A 12627-nucleotide genomic window follows, 5' to 3' on the forward strand; every position below is an offset into this window, starting at 1 on the left:
CAATGAAATGGTGAAGTCTGTGTAATCTTTTAGATTAGACTAGCAAAACCAAGACATCATCAGATTAGCCTTAGTTCATCAGCAACTTTTTATTAATAACAAGTAATAGCTATTGCTGCTTCATATAAATGCTTATGGACTGTAAAATTCTCTGCACTAGGATTTTCAAGTACGAATGGGAAAGTGGGTTCTGATCTTCCAGTTTATAAGTAAACGCAGTAGGGTTAAGATTACTCATATCTCTGAAAGTCAGTCACACAATTCACTGGGCCAAAAGACAAGGATGCCCTTTTCTACCTGTTTGTAACTTAGATAAAAGGTACAATCAGTTTAACACTATATATTTGGCATTTTTAGTTCTCTATTTTCAGGTTCCAAAAGTTCTGAAGTATTGATCAGCTCATGTCCATCCAGATAGACCTTCACCAATATTTGGAGTAAATAAGTCCCTCGTGTATATTCTCTTTTTCTTCTTTACTCTCTTCCTCATTCCAAAATGACAGCCCATAACATGACCATATTATACAATGAACCTCAAATGCCCCTCAAAGTTGACCTTTCCTTCATTCTGTTCTCTCGGAACTAGTGATACAGTCTGATGCACCATCACTCTCTAGGGTGATACTGGCTTGGTACCTTACTCCTCACAGGTGACACTCTGCATTCCAAAAGAGATTCTCATTGCCTGAAACCAGTATTTTGCACATTACATTTTGAAGGAAAGGAAAGACATCCCGTGGTGTAAATATGCTAGGGAGTTTCTGACAGCTTGAAAGGCTGATAATGGAAATATGTTGAGGTTAGGAAAGTCCTGACAGAGTGGACCAAAATGCTGAGCCTGGCATTTTTCCTTTCACTTAATGAAAGTGCCAAAGGTCACTGTGAACGGAGCACAGCAGTGGAGACAATTTGGCACGATTCCCATTTTCACCCTCAATTTTTCTCTTTATGATTTTTTTCTCTTTATGAATTTTTTCTCTTTACATAAAGTCGCCTCTACCATTCATTCTTGAGTCCAAATTCCCTCCTAATTCAATTGCAGAAGTTTCCAGAAGAAAATGAAAACACTGGGAACGAAGACTTCCAATCTTTGAACAGTGAGGAAGCGAACAAAGTCAATCATTGCAACTGGTTTTAGAAGACTGTAATTCCTACAAAAACGACTGTGTGCTTCAGCTTAAGTAGTTGGACAAAGAGAGACAAATTGTGTAATCGAGGCAAGCTATAAGAGGGAAGAGCATGTCAAGACTTACTACCAATGTTCATAAGGGCAGTCCGACCTGCTAGATCTGGAAAGAGACGCTCATCCCCAAAGACTTAAATGATAATCAGGCAAAAGCGTCTGTGAATGTGTGAACTGAGGATGCTATTTCTCAGCTTGTTTGTGGACCGGTTGCCAGAGAGTCAAGATTTGCTGGCACCATCAGAGAGCCGTCTTTCTAATGGTTTACAACAGCTTTCATAGGTGATTGTATTCCCGGTTCCCCAAAAGGAAACAGAAGGGCATTTAGTTCTTTGGCAGGAGCCCACTTTCACCCACAAGTGCCGTTACTTTAGAAAACAATTTTAGAAATTAAAGGTGAAACCGAGAAATGCTACATTTGGGGGGAAATCACTGCCAATTTCAGCGAGTAGTTACAGAGAAACGCATTTCAAGAGAGTGTTTCTAATGCACTTTCTCCCCTCTGACAGCATTCCTGTCATGGATGCAGCGCTGATGTCAGGTTGTTTTTATATTAGACTTTCAAATCACATCTGGGAACTTAATCTCCGGGAATATGCAACCTTTCTCCGCTAAGTGGCTTTCCAAGTTGGCAGCTTTAAAAGGATTGGAAAACAACACAATTCTCTGGTCTTCACACCCAAAAGGTGAGGTTTTTTGTTTTGTTTTGGTTTTTTCCTGGAATTTTCCCCTTACTCAGTTGCCCCCAAATACCTGATGGATAAAAGTGTAAATGAAGACCTTTTGAGACTGATGAAGATTTCACTGAGATAGGCACTATAGGCCATTAGAACCATGTTCCTTATCGTCACACTCTGGTAAATGAAAACGCTTCCAGTAAAGCTTTGGAGGCTGTGAGGGAACTTGATGAGACACCCAATATATGTCCAGGGCACATTTAGTGCACTGGCTCCACACAGCACTGGCTCTACACAGCACTGCCTTCCAGGCGCTCTCTGTGCTTGGCACACATGTGGTCCTCCTAAGGGAAAAACAGCTGTTTTCACACATGATAACAATCCAGGGGAGGATTTAGCTCTGGAAGAGAAGACTGGAGAGGAATCAATGATGCTTTACTAAGGACACTATGATTTCCCAGATGGCATTTTTATTTAATGATAGTAAAATCTGGTCTCCATGCAATTTCCTCTTTGCAGCCAACTTATTCTGTGAGCTGTCTTGGCACTAGCAATACAAAAAGAAGTTTGGGGTGAAAGCCGCTGAACACTTTCTTGTGGCTTTTTCTCTAAGCAGTGACACGTTACACCAACAATTGCTAACGTAAGCAGATGACACTTCACATTAATGCCTTAACAGGGGCAGCAGAATTTGACAGGGAATTTGTCAGCAAATGTAAGAGGACCCGAAACAAATTATTTATAACTCAGAACCCTGCACAAGTCGACCACAATGGAATAATAGGGTTTGACTATAAAGACAGTAGGACTGAAAAATTAGGAAGAACTTTTTTCTTTCTCTACAATTTTCTATTAGCTGGTTAACATCGAGTATAAAGGGTATTGCTTTTTCCTGCAGTGGAGAGGCCCACCAGGTCTTGGGTGTGAATTGACATGGTATTGAGGCTTCCTAGCCTTAGGGTAGGCTATGTCCCTTTGTTCATCTGCTTGCTCTTCTTTTGGGACCTGGAAGGAGGTGTTTGAGTAGGATAAAGAAGGATACAGTGTGGCAGTGTTGTGGATTTTTTCCCCTTCTCCTTTGAAAATTCTCCTTGTTAAAAGCCAGGCTTAGTGCATACCTGTCATCCCAGTACTGGGGAGGCAGAGGCAAGAAGATCATGAATTTGAAGCCAATCTGGTCTACAATAGAAAAAGAAAATTTTTCTTTTAAGAAAAATTAAATGAATTTTTACATCCCAAATCTGTGGATGAGATGGAAGCTGGAACCCTCCTCTTGGAACAGTTATCCCAAGAGCCTCACAGGACAAGGAACTGCCCTGGAATCCTCACTCACTATCAAGCCAAGCTTTTAAATGAAAAAAAATTGTACTCTAACCAGGATTGTAGCAAGAGTTGTAGTATTTCTGAGTAGACAGTTGATGTGCAGATGTACTGTCCTTTTACAATGATTGTCACGTGACTCTCTCACCCCTTTTGTACTCAGTATCTGTCTTCCAGAAACCTCACCTGCCTTTTCTCCTGTGGGCTTCGGTGACTCAGCCACAGTGTCACATCACTAAGTTGATGTTGAACCTCTAGTTGGCATCACGGCCAATTCTTCTATTCTGGATTTCAGTAATTGATAAGTGACTTAGACAGTTCCTACCGTGAGCATTTCATGCCACAATAGCACTGGTGGGCATATCTTGCCACATCAGCACTGGTGTACATACCTTGTTGTAGCTTGCAGGATACATAGCTGGGTAAGACTGGTGATTAGTTTTCTCTTCAGGTAGCATGCATAACACCTTCCAACACTATGAAAGCTACTTGGTTCTCTTAACTAGGCATTATGGATCTTAGGTAATACCCTGTGACTTTCCCATTTTGAAATTAAAAGAAAAAACCTCTGACTTGCTCTACTTTAAGCACCGGATCCATCAAAGGGGCTGGTCATCCCTTCCCATCTCCTACTGCAAGAAGGCTTTATTTTAAACATCCAGGATAGGGACTGTAGAGGATGTTAGGGAGTTTCTACTCCAGCCATCTACAATGATGCTTAGTCTCTTCACTTTTGTACCTTCTATATGCCTGCATATCACGCCCAACCATGATGAGAAAACCAAATGAAAATGCTTTCCAGGGCAGAATGAACGGCACTATTAAAATAAGATAAATGAGGCTACATTCATCTGCAAAAATTGGCTTTACAGACCCTGTTATCTTCACCCTAACACTGCTTATCAACACAGAAGTTTGAATCCTATAGTCTTGCTTATTATATAAACATGGCTACACTCAAGTTTCTTAGGTCAAAGTCTGGTCTGCCCATTGGCAGTGCGGAGGGAAGACAAATCACTTTGAATTTCTTTTAAGGTTTCTACAGGGACTTGGGATTGATTAACAGCTGCATTTTCAATTTTATTGCTAGCCAGTTTTTGAAAACAGTAAAACTTTTGTTTCTGGAAAACAGACACTTTTTAAAGTGCTGAATATGTACAGGGAGTTTTTGAAGACTCATCTCCCACAGGACTCACACTGTCTGAACAAGTAATCAGTCTCTGCAACTACCATTTGCCTGGACATTGATTCTGAGAGTTTGGTGACAAGCGAGGTATTACCAGATGAACACAGCAAAATCTATTACCTATCTTTTGAGTTATTAGTGTTGATGGTGAAATGCTCACAGTAGGAATTGTCTAAGTCACCTGTCAATTACTGAAATCCCAGAATGGAAGAATTGGCCGTGACACCATCTAGAGTTCAACATCAACTAGTAATGTGACACTGCAGTTGAGTCACCTAAGCGATTTTGTCTATTTATCAATAAGATGCAGAAAAAAAATACTCCCCTGCTTTCTCACTCTGCAAAATAGTGTGGAATTGATTATGCATCTATCTGCAGAACTGCCTGAAACAATCTGTGTACAAACATGTCCTTTGGTCCTTGTGTCCACACCATCAAAGGATCTGGCAGGCCCAGTACGGTCACCTCCCTCATTGACTGGCCAGGGCCTGCCACACTCCCTCCTTCCTGACCTTGCCTATCTCATGACTTTCCTGTTTATTGGTTGGCATCAGGTTCTGCCCTTCTCTTCCACTTATCAAATTCTACCTCTTCTTAAGAATCCCCCAAGAAAGAGAGATGTATAGAGTCATGCTCAAACCCATCAGATTCAAACTTCTGAAAACCAAGTGCTGCTGGTGTTACATTCTGGTCAAAGTGCTTCCAGGTTCTTGGCATCTTGTTCAAAGAATGAGCTTCACGAATTAATCGCCTCAGCTAGCGCAGAAAAGAATGGCATGGAAATATAGTTCAAGGTGATTTCGGCACATTACCCCCAGAATTTCTCACTGAGTAGGTCTGGAGAGGGGGCCTGAGAGTTTGCATTTCTAACAAGCTCCCAGGTGGTGCTGAAACCTGGTCATTTTAGCAGCAAGGATCTGAACAAGGAATCAATCATTTACTCTTCATGAAACTACAAAATCAGAGTGGAAAGTTGAGAGGACTTAGAGAAAGGAGATAATCATGAGTAGCAAATATTAGGAATTGAAGAAGACAGAAGAGGAAATAGCTCTCCTGTGGTGACAGTGGATTAAACAGCTGCCTTTCCACTGTAGCATTCCCAGTACAGGAGAACAGATCAGCAAACAGGAGTAAGTAGACAACTGGAGAAACATATGCCAGTCTCAACACAGTCCCAACCACTGTGAATTCTTTTTACTGGACATTGTTACCTCCAGATTGTCCAGGAGTATCACAATGAAATAAGTTCTACAGATACTAGCTGCCTGAAGAAGAAGACTAGAGAAATACAAAGTGAGTCAGCAATAAGAGACAGTATCTCAGGGGCTGGAGAGATGGCTCAGCAGTTAAAAGCACTTGCTATTCTTTCAGAGGACCCTGGTTCAGTTCCCAGGACCCACATGGCAGCTAACAACTCTCTGTAACTCCAGTTCCAGGGGATCTGACGCTCTCTTCTGGCCTCCATGGACTCTTCAGATGCTTGGAGCATTTATATACATACAGGCAAAACACTCATGCACATAAAGTAAAAATAAGGTTTTTTTAATTTTAATTTTTTAAATTTTATGTGTATGAGTGTTTTGCCTGCATATGTGTAAATGTACCCAGGTTGGCAGTGCCTACGGAGGTTAGATGAGGGTGTCAGACCTCCTGGAACTGGAGTTATAGACAGTTGTTAGCTGCCATGTGGGTGCTGGGAATTGAACCTGGGTCCTCTGTAAGAACAGTCCATGCTCGTAACTGCTGAGCCATCTCTCCAGCCCCCACCCCCAAAATAAGGTTTTTTAAAAAAATACTTTATCTCGGGATTTGAAGTTGTAGCTCAGTGGTAGAGTTGCTTGCTTTGCATACACAGAGCTCTGAGTTTGATCTACTGCATGTAAGAGGGAGGAGAGAGAGAGAGAGAGAGAGAGAGAGAGAGAGAGAGAGAAAGAGAGAGAGAGAGACTGTATTTCTTTCAAAATATCATTAAACCCATGATTCAGAATTGGAAGCTTTAAAAAAGGCTTTGAGCAGCTTTTACAACTGCTCCAATAAAATAAGAGTGAATGATGAAGGAATGTTTGGATAAAGTGAGTTTACATCAGAGGAAGTGTCACGAAGAGACAAAGGAAAGTGTTAGAACTAATATGCTACAGCACTTAAACCCTTCACTGGGCAAGTTCGGTAACATAACGAAGTAGATCATGAACTAGTACATAAATCAATATGAATCAATATGAATTAGCAAATTTATAGAAATTATCTGAGAATGGAGAAGAGAAAAGGGTCTTTAAAAATAAGTAGAGTGTCAGGAACCATTGGAAAAAGTAATTAAATAAATAATGACTAAAAAGTCCCTAATGAAGCTGGATAAAGATAGCACACATCTGTAATCCAGGCACGTGGGAGACTGAGGAGTGAGGCAGGAGGTTATGAGTTCAAGGTCTGCTTGAGCCATGTTGTGAGATTCTGTCTCAAAAAAGTAAAAAAACAAAAACAAAAAAGCCTTTCCAAATATAGTAAAAGATAAACATTCTCAAATACAAGAAACCCAACAAATCCTAAGTCGTATGGATTCATAGAATCATGCCCAAACACATCAAATTCAAACTTTTCAAAAACTGAAAGTGTTGCTGGGTCACAGTCTAGCCAAAGTGCTTCCACATTCTTGGTGTAGTATAAGAGAATTGAAAACGCACCCACGCGAGTAGTAAAATGGCAAAACGTTTTATTTAAAGAGCCAGTACAGGATACTCTGCCAGCCAGCAGCAAGCTGCTTCAGCTTGGGTATCCATGAGCCACAATTATTTTTGGAAATCATCATGATTAATATTGTCAACTACAAAGGACCTAGAATCACCTAGGGGAGAAGTTCATAGGCACACCTGTAGGGATTTATCTAGGGTAGGTTAGCCTCTGGGAGGCTCTATGAAGAATGATCTTGATTAGGTTGAGGTGAGAAGACACATCCTAAATGTAAATGGCACCATTCCCTGGGCTGATGTCTTGGACCACATAAAAAGGGAGAAGCTAACTAAGCACAAACACTCATTGCTCTTCCTGCCAGTGGACTCAATGCGACCAGCTGCCTCAGCTCCTGCTGCCTGAACTTCCCTGTCATGATGGACTGTATTCTCAAACTGGGAGCCAAAATAAATCCTTCCTTCCTTATGTTGCTTTTGTCTGGGTATTTTATCACAGCAACAGAAAAGTATTTAATACAAGGATTTCTTTTATGGAATTCTAACGGAAGAGGACTTAGTTGCTAAGGGGTGTAGTGTGGATGGTTCTCTATTTTAATTGACAGATTAGGGCATGTAAGCCTTTCTTTACTGTGCATGCCCTTTTCCATAGTGCATTTTATTTTAATATTCGTGTCAATTGTACATAGGCATCAGATGGTAAATAGGGGATTTTTCCTAAAAGTTCACTCAGAGAATACAGTTTTCCTTACTATGTAGTACATACATCCAAAATTAGTCCAGGACAGATCGGTCCATTGACCATAATTCCTGGATATGTTCCAGGATTTGTGTCACCATAAAAGAGGAGTTACTAAGGGATTGCCAAGAGAAAAGAACCTATTGCACTTATGCAATCCCTATGCTTGCCTGCTTCAAAAGGAAAGGGACGGGGGGAATGGCATAATGACTATAGGGAAAAAATTGAAAGACAGCTGATCTCTCTTCAAAATACCTTTGGAGGCAAGTAGAGCACAAAATCATCTTTAAAGTGTTGGAAAGAAATAAGGATCAATCTTGTAATATCCTTTAGGAATGAAGACAGTATAAAGTTTTCTCAGATGAAGGAAAACTAAAGACTTTATTGCCAGCTCTATTAACCACTTTTCTCATGATTGTGATAAAATATCTAAATATCTGAAAGGTGACACATAATGAAGTAAGGATTTATCCTGGCTTAGAGATCTAAACACCAATGAAAACATATGGACTGTGTTGAGAGAGAGAGACAGAGACAGAGACAGAGAGACAGAGAGATAACAGAGATAGAGGAGGAAGAAGAGAAAGAGGAGAAAAGTAAAAAGGAAAGGAAGCTAGAGAAGCTATATTAATACCAAAATATTTTACAGAATTAGCAATAGTTCCAGGGATATGCTGGGCATGGAGAACCACATCTGTAATCCCAGCACTGGGTGGGTAGAAACAAGAAGATCAGGATTTTGAGGCCAACCTGAGCTATACAATGAAACCTTGTCTAAAAAATCCAAGAGTTAACATGTGACTAGACAGCCCATAGGCCATAGAGGAGAGCCTAATACTATTATTCTGCTATATAGAAACAGTATCAAAGCGACTCCTAATGGCTTATTGTTATACCCATAGATGGATGCATTTCTCAACTCTCCCCAGAGAACTTCCCTTATGCAGGAGACAGTAATTAATACAGAGACCCAACATGTAAAGAATAAGAGGCTGCAGAATGATTATCCATAAATTAGATACCTATTTCAAACTTCTGCCTCCCAAGACTCAGAGATCATTGTAAGAGCCAGAGGTGGTGGATGAAGACAAGGAAACAGTTTTACAGACAGCTGGTCAGCTACTCACAGCAGTGCTGACAGCATGCACCAGTCCCACATAAGCTCAAACAGAGAAAAATCCCAGCTAAACATGGGGAAGCAGGTAAGAAATCCCCACCCTACCTGAGGAAATCTTAGCAACCAATGGCTGCTTGGAGGGAAGAGTCAGTCTCTTTTAAGGATGTGACTCTTGGTAGGTTAACCAGGCTCCAGTGGATGGATCCATACTGAAGGACATTTGGGGGCACAAATTTGACTCTATAGGCATATATGCGTATATACATGAGGATATATATATATATATGTTTGTGTGTATCTGTGTGTGTGTGTGTGTGTGTGTGTGTACATGAGGTTGAAATTGGGCAGGGGGGCAGTAAGGAAGGGTACAGTTAAGTGATCTAAATTCAATTGATCAAATAATATTGTATGACATTCACAAACATTCAATAAAAAGATTTTAAAAAGTCCAAAAGTTAGTTGGGCATAGTGACTCACACCTTTAATCCCACCACTTGGAGGTAGAAGCAAGTGAATATCAATAAGATCAAGGCCAGCCTGGTCTATAAAGCAAGTTCCACATCATCTGGCGCTATAGGGAGACCATCCCAAATTAAAAAAAAATAAATAACAAACAAAATTCCTAGATTTAGGGCTGTAGCTCAGTGGTAGAGTGCTTACCAACATGCACAAAGATCTGGGTGACATCCTCAGAATTATGAATAAATACACACACACACACACACACACACACACATATAAAATTTCCAAGCTCCAAGGATAAAGTTGATAAGAAACATTCAATAATCACAAAATAAGTCAATTCACCAGAAGACATAACAGTATAATGTGCCTGGCAATAGTTCTTCAAAGTACATAATGTAAAAACTATCTAGAACTACAAAGAGAAATAAACACATCTGAGTAAAACATTAAGACTTCAGTACTCTTCTCTCAGAAATCAATAGGGAAAATAAACATAAAAATTAGTTAATAAGAAGACCCAACACTAGCTACCAAATCTACCCACAATCACATTACCCAGCTCTCTATCCCATAGCAAGATACTTTTTTATACATGGACTATTCATTAAGACAAACCACAGCCTCGACCTTTAAAAAGTTTAAAATATTTTAAATCATTTAAAGTATATTCTCTGACCACAAAATAAAATAGAAATAAAACAGAAAGAAACATATAAAATCCTTGAATATTTGGAAATCAAACCCACAAATCAAAATGAGAATCTCAGCGGGAATAAGTAAATATTTTGATCCAAGGAAAATAGCAAGATGTAAAACTTCAGTGTTTAAAACTAAATAAATGGGGGCTGGCAAGATGGGTCAGTGGGTAAACGTGCTTGCCTCCAAACCTGACAACCTGAGTTCAATCCCTGGGATCCACACGTTAGAAAGAACTGACTTGGCACGTTGTCCTCTGACCCCTACACATTCACCATGGCATTAGTGCACTGCCACCACCCCAACACACAGATAAAAAAATGTAATTTTTAAAATAAGTAAAAAATAGATATAATATAAAGGACTTTGAATAGATAGAAGGTTCTGAAATGGGGCCGCAAAAGCACAATTAATCCCAGAAAAACTGATAAATTATCTTTAACTTATACTACTCCAAGCTGATTGTAGTCCTAATTGTTTCACAGTCCCGCTGATATTGGCAATTAAGGCTAGAGAACTCTGTTGTGCTCCTTTCCTGTGCATTCCAATATGTAATACAGCTTTGGCTTCTACCCATTGCACACCAGTAATATGCACAACCTCTCAAGCCTGGCAACCAAAAATATCCAAACCCAGACAAGGCCAATAGCCTTTTAAGGAAGACAAAATCATCACCCCATCCCGTGGAATGAAAACCACTGCTGTAACTTATTCATTTTAACTGTTATATAACTTTCTCTTGTTAGTGGCATTCTGATTAAAATGTTTTCCTCTCCTAGCCATCCTGCTGTGGATATTCATGTATAAAGTAGTGAGAGTATGGGAGACTTTCAACTGTAGATGCATACCTTGGAATGAAATCGCTGGACCATAAAGAATGTGTGTCGACACCTAGGTAGAGAACCCCAGATTTCATCCCAAAGCCAATCATGCTTTCTCCAGCAGGACAAGCATATTTGTTACTTCAAGGCTCACATGTCACATTTTGTATTGACAAACAGAATTTCCGCTAATCTCATAGATACAAAGCATCTTTCATTTGTATTTCTCTAATTTCTGGTAAGTTGAGGTTTTTGTTGTTTGTTTTATTTTTTTTTTTCACTTAAAACTTTTAAATTGACAGTTCCATACATATATGTAATAAATTTTAACCATTTTCACCCCCACCCACCCATCTCTGGCTGAAATCCTTCAACCCAACAAACCCCCGCCCAGTAACATGCCTCTTTAATGTGTGTGTGACCCACCGGGTTTAGAGTTTCTTGCACAAGCAGGGGAAGGAGGTTATTTACTGAAAAGGGAGACTTATCAATGGCTAAACCACAAACTAAAATGATACTTCCTCCTCCAACAACTGTCAAAAGTCCCTCAGGGAAAGGTGGGTTCTCAAGGGCCCCCCACATCCATGATGATTGTTATTGGGTCCAGCTCTGTGTAAGTCTTAACCACAGCTGCAGTGAGTTCATGAATGCAATGGTGGCCACATCACGTCTAAAAGACGTTTTTGCTCTTACGTTCTTTCCAACTCCTCTTTCCATGATGTTCCTTGAGCAAGCGAAGGAGTGATAACGGTTATAATTGAAATATAAGTATCCAAAATATGTAAAGAATTTGATATTCAATAAGAAAGAATATAAGGACATAACTCACAAGGAGGAAAACCAAATATGTAGTAAATGGACAAAAATACACTCTACCATCACTTATCCTCAGAACTTTGGCCAGTTATGGGCTTCTGAATTAATCACTGTCCACTGTAGTAAGAAGTTTCTCTGATAAAGGATGGGTTCAGCACTAGTCTATGGATATAGTCATGAATATTCAGAAGGAAATTTGACAACATGAACATTTAACAAACAATAGTAGTAAGTCTCCTTCTAGGGCCTATGACTTCTCCATTATGGGCTCTTGACCAGGTTTGCAGAACCAGTTCCTTCCTGTGGAGCAGGCCTCAGGTCCAATCAGAAAGTAGTTGGTTACCTCACAACAGTCATGCCTCTATTGCATGAGCAGGCACATCTTGTCTGGCATTAATTACTGTAGCTCAGGGTCTCACAGTTGAGTAAGATGGTTGGTGACTTTTTCTCTCTCAGTAGCCTACATAGCACTTTCGGGCACCATGAAAGGATACCAGTAAGGAGGAAGCTTCCAGCTCAGCTCTGGTTTGATTTCTCCATGTCTTTAGATCCCAGTGTATAGTGTCTTCAGCAACAGTCTTACCACCAAGCTCTGGCAGTCAACCAAGAGTAATGGCAATAAACTGTACTGTATTGTTTTGGGGGCTGTCTGGGGCCTTCCTGACCAACAAATTGAAAATATTTTTGTATATTTATTATACATTTAGTCTTCCTCCTTTATGAATTACTATTAATGTTCTTATATTTTTTCCTAAAATTCTTTATATATATTTTGGGTACTAATATTTTGTCTAATTATATGCACTTTAACACACTTTAAAAGTCTGGGACTTATTTCTATTATTACAATCTTACAATGTACAGAAATTTAAATTTCACATTATTGATATTTTAGTATTGAGTTTCTCATATCTTATTAAAAA

The 12627-nt window shown here is 39.7% G+C and overlaps 1 long non-coding RNA gene across 1 annotated transcript in view; it reads left to right on the plus strand.

The window, feature by feature from the left end:
- The first annotated feature begins 1771 nt into the window (after positions 1-1771).
- The window catches only part of LOC115068918, a 19272-nt gene continuing 8416 nt past the window's right edge, over positions 1772-12627 (plus strand). The window contains exon 1 of the long non-coding RNA XR_003848259.1: positions 1772-1869. This is a non-coding gene — a long non-coding RNA (uncharacterized LOC115068918). The remainder of the gene's footprint in view (positions 1870-12627) is intronic.

The sequence above is a fragment of the Nannospalax galili genome, unplaced genomic scaffold (genome assembly GCF_000622305.1).
Source record: "Nannospalax galili isolate Female #2095 unplaced genomic scaffold, S.galili_v1.0 scaffold127, whole genome shotgun sequence".
Classification (NCBI taxonomy): Eukaryota; Metazoa; Chordata; class Mammalia; order Rodentia; family Spalacidae; genus Nannospalax; species Nannospalax galili.